The 7,579-nt window shown below is 33.0% G+C and overlaps 1 long non-coding RNA gene across 1 annotated transcript; it reads right to left on the bottom strand.

Annotated features, from left to right (window-relative positions):
• Positions 1-5,656: 5,656 nt before the first annotated feature.
• Positions 5,657-7,579, bottom strand: LOC150036131 (uncharacterized). Its single transcript, XR_016529885.1, has 3 exons — positions 7,475-7,579; positions 7,322-7,384; positions 5,657-6,874 (listed from the first exon to the last, which is right to left on the bottom strand). It is a non-coding gene; the product is annotated as an uncharacterized LOC150036131 (long non-coding RNA).

Genomic DNA, 7,579 nt, shown 5'->3' with positions numbered 1-7,579 from the left:
TATGCAAACAGAAAGTTTAAAAGCTTAATTTCTTTTGATTTCTAACCATCTTCTTCTTGATTTTAAACTTTATTTAAAATTTTTATGAATTAATGTGTATTTACAATAAATTTGAAAAAAGAAAAATATAGTAAAAATTATTATAAACTCCTAAACTCATTGGTGTGCATTTACAAAAATTCAGACTTCAAAAAAGCTACAAAAACATTAAAACAATCACACTCTTCTCTGTCACTTTGCTATCGTCTAAATTGCTTGAACCTTGAGGAATTTCTTGAACCTCAAAAGCAAGGTCTTTTCTCTACCTCTTCATTATGTGAAAATCAATAGATGAATTTGCTACATGTATAGAAAAAATATATAGAATCATATAAAAAAAGTTACATTAAATAATTCTATATTGTTTTACAAAATTGAAAAATGAAAAAAAAAACTAAATGACCTATATTAATGAAAAAAGATGTTATATCTTAGGAGAGAAATTAAACTTCTTAAAGAATGAAAAGAAATATGGGAAAATATGCTATTAACGAAATTAAAAAAAAATACCTACAATAAAATTTCTATAAAAAAAAAACCAAGAAGAAGAAGAAAGCAAAGAAGTTAGAGAAAGCCGGTTAACAAAATTAAAAAAAAAAAAAAGAAACAAAAAAGTCGATGAAATTGAGAGGTTGAAATTAACTATTTATAGAGAAAATTTAGTTCTCAAATAATAAATTTGATTTGATTTTTTTTCTAAAAATTCCTTCATTTAATGTTAAGTAGAGATTATTAATCATCAAATATGATTTTAAATCGTGAATAAGAGATTAGAGAACAAAATGTGATTCATTTTTAATTTTTTTTTTACCTTTATTTAACTTTAGATATTAAAGATAAAATGTGATTAAAAAAAATTGTGAATAAGAAATTAGATGATAAAATATGGTTTTTTAAAATTTATTTTTCTTTATTTAATGTGCAACACATATTAGTGATAAAGTGAGATTTTGCAATGATTTAAATGACGCAAGATATCCCAATGACCATCAACTAAGAAGTTCAAAAGGAAAAAAATCCCCATAACCCCTTTTAGATAGCATAGATATAATATTCATCTATACGTCAATATTTTTGTCAATATTTTTTATTAAAAAATATCAATTTATACTCTTAGACTTTAGGGGTTATATATCAATTTAAATCATTAACTATAAGTGTATCGATTTAAATCATGAATTTTTGTAAGTGTATCAATTTATACTCTCAATCGCTGTGCATCTCCTGATTCCATCTTCTCTACTATCTTGTTAAAAAATATATATCTATTTGCACTCACAACTACTCCAATTTGGAAAAACTTCATGGGAAACTTATATTTTTATCAAGTAAACCCTTAAAATTTCATAAGTAAATCATTTAGACTCTTAAACTTTCACAAACTTTCATTAATGAATCAATTTTTTATCATTTTACTTATAGAGTAATTCATGCATATGCTATCATTGTTCATTTTATAAAACAAACATTTGAAGAAGTCAATACACGTTTGAGAGTTAATGCATAGATAATTTTTAACGTTAATAGTAGTGAAGGGTCTAAATTTATTGATTTATGAAAATTTATAAGTTTACTCAACTCAAATTATAAGTTTCATACGATATTGGTCAAACAAAATTTGGAAGACGATGTAAATTGTTACCTTAATGAAAGTTCAGAATTTAAAATTGATACAATTATTAGTTCAAGATTATTATTGTTACTCCCAAAATTTAGGGGCACATATTTATATTTTTCTTTTATATATATATTTATATATATATTTAAAGAGGCTCACTATGGATATGATGAGACCTAAGTAATATTTTCATACTATTGTTATTATAACAATAAAGAAGCTTCAAAATATGTTAACAAAATATCTCTTATCGTGAACATAAACCCTGAGATTCCTAACCTTACGAAGTAAATTATGTACAGTGTACGATGTAATATTTGCAGCTAAATAGGATTTACCAGCTCATCTTCTTCAAGTGATTATCATGTGATCATTCAGATTCATCAATCGTTGTTTTTTGGTTTGTTCATTGTCCCAATTATGTTTTCATTTTTAGTTTAACTTGTTCTTTTGTAACTTGTGCATTATTCAAGGTACTAGTTGTATTACATATGAAATCAGGCCAAATTGTCAAATTGTAATAAAAAACATTGGTGTAATCGGAATGAGATTTCATTAACGGATGAATCTTAGCAGGCTTCAATCACAAACACAATTGAATTACTTTTGATCGTGTTTACCTAGAATTATGAATCTGTCGCATTTTATCGCTACCGTATTGTTACCGTTACCATTTGACGCTAATGATAATGGTAACGATAATGGTAACCGTAACGGTAATGATAAAGGTAACAATAAATGTGAAAATTTGATCATTTCATACTGTTACGGTAAAAATATCTGTAACGGTAATGATAACGGTACGATAAAGGTAGGGTATCCCACGTAATTTTCAATCGCAATCAGATTGAACAACAAAAGTAGTCAACTAGGGTCAACTTTTTATATTACCATGATTGATTACTTTTCAACCCGTGTAATTGTGGCCTAACTGTAGTGTCCCCTTGCCCAAAACTATGACCAAGATTTAGGTTCTCTAATTGGAATTTGTGAAAGGCTTCAGATGCCTAATCTACTTAATGCCTAATCTAGTAATTTTCTCATCAGCCTTCAGATGCCTAATCTACTTGATGGATTATTTCACTTCTTATTTGTGAAAGGCTCACTAAAGGTCCATTGGTCAAATTTACGTTTTATTTTGAAAACCTTCAGTAGACGATATTTTGGTGTTATGCACGTAAATCAATAAAATGAAGAGAAAACGGCAGTGGGAATATTTGAGAAAGCTTTATTCGAACAATTGCATTTTTCAGCCATGTGGGATTGATCCATGATCCGATCGAGCTAAAATTTTCAAACATGTTCTTAATACGAGAGTCTTCAATTCGGACGATGGAAATTTTGTTTGGAGCTATCTATAGTCGAATACCATGGATATTTATTTGACACTTCAAGTGAGACATTTCTAAATTTATTCGGCTCTATTTGTTGTGGTTTGTTCCTCAGATTATTAATCTTAAGATATATTTGTGTATGTGATAACTTGTAGAAATACAAGATATTGTATCTCTTTTATTTAAAAGAATAGGAAAAAGGTATGAAATTATGACACTTATGCCAAAGAATTCATATAAAAATCGAAGTATGCGATCATACAACCTCAACATCTGATATATTTCAATTACGGGCTGATATTATTGATGCACAAAACACTCTATTGCGACAAGACGAACACATGATTGCATGAACTAAGCACTCATTGATGCGATCAAGCAAAAGCTACCAGATACAAACATACAATCGCATAACCAACTATGGCGATGAATCATGACATGGGCAGTGAGAGTCAAATCACAGATTGAGTTCGTGGCTGACAAGAGAACTTCGTTGAAGATTCAATGAAGTTCTTACGCATTGCAGGTGGTGCGTCAGAGTATGGAATTTAATGTGCCCCATCAGCACAATCATGACTAAGAGAAAAGAAAAGCATCATTAGACATCTATAAATACCCATGCAATCGCCATGCAAAATATATAGAGAGACGAGAGAAATTATGAGAAGAAAATTCTGCTAAAAAAACCTTCCCATTCAGCCATAGAAATATCTTAGCGAGAACCTAGGATTCTTGTGGAAGAAAAAAAGGGATACTATTGTTCGATATTCTGAGTGAAGCAGTCGCTAGTAGAGCCGGAGGAAGCTAACAAGAATTTGCACACCACGACTTGATTCTCTATCCATTTCTTTCTCTTAAAGCGATTTTGTGTTATAATTTTGACTTTGACAAATTCAAACGTTACAATATGAATACATATTTATTCTATCATTTGTTTATTTTATCCATCATCTTCATGCATAGCTAAATTGTCTAATGGGTTGAGAAGTATGTAGCTTACACTACTAACCAACAAGAGAAATATGTGATTAACTTGTTTTATATATGCTTATATGCACTACTTGAATAAATTGAAAGATTGTTCTAAGAAAATTTAATCTGAGTTTGAAAGAATTTAGATTTGGAACTCATAAAACAAGAGGAGACGTTCCTTAGAAATAAGTATACCTTCTGGACATTGCACTCATCGCATGCATCTTAGAAATAAGATAATGTGGTCAGATACACTGAGAAGTGATGATCGTGACATTGAATGCATCGCTTGATGCATAATCTATTTAGTTGCTTAGGAAGTGTTTAATGAAAATTATTCTCAACCCTATCATCGCATATCTATCACCAACAACCATAATCCACACTATTTCACTTGGCCATAATTTTCATCGCATAGATTTTGAAATTAGAACAACACCAATCAACCCTTTTTTCGAACATTTCAATTTTCATTAAGATCATATTATTAGTTTCACCGCACATTTACAAGCAATCCCTAAGTTCGACCCTGGACTTATCAAAACTCTGGTTGAATTTGTACTTGAGTTCTACCAGATAAAACGAAGCGTTATAACTTCATAGATGTTACTCATTTCATGGCATGTTACAAACGCATCAGTATGCCTCTAGTTGTGACTAGGGAGAACTTGTTTGTACCCATTATTTGATTATAGTGGAGATTTTAACTTCGATCCATGGTTTTTTGACTCCTCACGTTGAGGGGGTTTTCTACGTTAAAATTGTTTGCGTCCTTACTTGATCATTATTGTTGTTTCTAATTTATTATTATTCCATTAGATTCATGCGATAGTGGAATAATCGATCCGAATGATATAGTGTTGATCCCAACAATCTAAGAGTGGGATTTAGTAAAAAGCAGTGTATTGAATGAGGAGATGACAAGAAAGTCACAGGGCTTTTCTTCACAATCAGATTTTCTCGTCACTGAAAGAAGATGGAGGAGTAAGAATAAAGGTCCTGACGTATAAAGACAAAAGCAAAAGTAAGAGTAGTCGGTTCGCAAATGTTGAATGTTATTATTGTATGTGAAATGACATATAAAGAAGCATTGTTGAAAATTTAAAAGGGATAATAAAAATGACAAATAAAGGCAAAGAATGATCATGACAGTGATGCAGACAAAATTACTGTAGCCACTGAAGATTTTAACATCTTATTCGACGATGATGTTATAAATCTAGCTACACGTTCGTTAGGAAGTAGCCTATGTAGAGCAACACGGGGCAGTGAGTAGACATGGGCGAGCATGGATGCTTAACGACTCTCCATGGCATTCTAAAGGTGAATTGGCTAAGTAGGAATAGAAGAGCATAGGCAACTCTATAAGGGACACTTATAGTGGACAGGGACTTGCTTTAGAACTCAAGGAAGCTTGGAGACCAAGTAGGAGAAGGAATAATTCATGGTAGTTGAATATTTCTATACTTTTGGGGATCAGGAAAACAGAGCTTAATTATTGAGGAAGATTAAGTCCACTCATTGGGCTAAAGTTAAGTAAGACTAATGCTTACTTGTTCCTAAAGTTAGGGAAGAATTAGTCTTGCCTTACTCCTAAAGAAATGTGAAGATGTTAATCTTTACTATATTTGGTAAAGAGCATTCCATAAATATCTCAGCCAGTCCTAAAAATAGTGGGGGGTAGTTAGGAGAAGGAACCTATAAAAGGAAGCCTTCAAGATGGTGGAAGAAGAAGGTGGGAGATATGATGTCTTCTATACATGGAGAAGAAGGCAAGCGATGTCTTCTTAAGTTGAGGGAAGGTAGAATCTTCTTTACAACACATGGAGAGGGAGAGAGGGTTGAGTCTTCTCTACAAAATTCATCTTCATCACACTCATCCTAGAAGACACGGAATACAGGGAATCGATGAGGGGAAACGGTTCTCCATAAAAAGGACTTAAGCTACAGGTTTTTTAGTCAATTTTCTATGGGATGAGTGTAGTTCATCAAGGGGCATCTCGATGAACAACTTTAACGGGGTTGGCATGAAGCCATGAGTGGGCTTAGCCAAACAAAATGTGAGGTCATTCAAGGTTTGTACCTAGGGTCAGTGCCTTACGGTGTTGGCATGTTAGAGTTAATTGCATTATAACACTACTTCTGTATATACCATTTATATATAAAGGTTGTGAAGGAGGTTCCCATAAAGATTGACTTTGTGTGGCTTTGTAGTGTATATGCATGCTCGCTTACTTAACCAAAGATGTTTAAGTGAGCCTTATGAGAGGTTGTTGAGTGTTATAACTCATGAGAGATTTGAGATAGTTGAGGAGAGTGGTTGATTCTACTCTAACCATATGAGTGAACAACGCTATGGTGAGGAAGGTTGCCTAAGGGGTGGCTGGAAAACTAGACTTAGACCCGTGCAGATAGCAGGAAGTCTAGAGAACCCCTTAGCGCCACACAAGGAAAGGGGAAAAATTATACTTTGGTGCCAGCTCTGTGACAGAGTGCATGCTATAAATATTATTCATGATCTCTAGACCATATGTATGTCTATGATCATATGAAGACGATGTACATTAGTTAGTGACCAACCTGAGAATCATAATATTATGCATTAAGGGTTGACTTTCTTATCATTGGGGATGAATGGACTAGCATCAATAGTCTAGGTTTGTGTTTGCATCATCGAAGGCCAAACACATCGTTAATGTTATGGTGAACCTCGTCATGTTTAACTTGCTCATCTACTTGAATTTCTCACTCGAGCACATCCTTTATGCCTAAGACCAAGTAAAGGTGTAACAGGTATACCGTACTTACGGTGTTGTTGCTCCATGTGTCTCTCAACACTGCTGCATAGGCTAAAGAATGTCAGGATCTATAGATCTTCTGGGAGATCACCAACGCGACTGAAGCACGTCTTCTGCAAAAGGATAAAATGAATTAGACAATATTTCAAATAAATTTAGATTAAGTAAAAAATTAATTGTGATGTGTACAACTTGACAAAATATATGATCCCTCATGAGTGATGCAACGTCTTGTAATATTTTGATATTGTAAAATTAAATCTAAACTAAGAATGCCCAAACAGAACTCAACACAACTAGCAGAATAAATCGAAAGCGATTGAAACACAACGAACACATGGATATATAATGGTTCGACCAATGTGGTCTACATCCACTTCGAGAATCAACTAGAGAAATTTTTATTAAGAGCAATGAAGATTGCAAATTATAGAAAATTCAACTAGACCAGCAATCTGTAATTTTAGAATGAAAACACGATTAATCCATCTCTTTAATGAGACTAATCATCAAGCAAAACACCGTCAAAACCGATTATACTGCCGGCCAAAAACACCCACACTGGAGACCCATTCGCAGAACAGCACCTCACAACAGAAACGGAACCCACGAGCCGAAGACACCTGCACAAAGTAGTCAAAAAATAACTGAAATTGAGAGCCACGTCACACTAAAACCCACGTCAAATGGAACCCACTCAATCAAAAACTCACTCGCCGAACAATATCTGTCACATGCAACCGCCCGCCGTTTTCTATCATACCGAATTGGAGCTGTCTCTCTCTATGATGGTGATTTGTGGCTACTCAATGTCTTCC

Source organism: Benincasa hispida, chromosome 5 (assembly GCF_027475165.1).
Source record: "Benincasa hispida cultivar pf3 chromosome 5, pf3_genome.v1.1, whole genome shotgun sequence".
NCBI lineage: Eukaryota > Viridiplantae > Streptophyta > Magnoliopsida > Cucurbitales > Cucurbitaceae > Benincasa > Benincasa hispida.
This window is presented reverse-complemented; position numbering and strand designations above follow the sequence as displayed.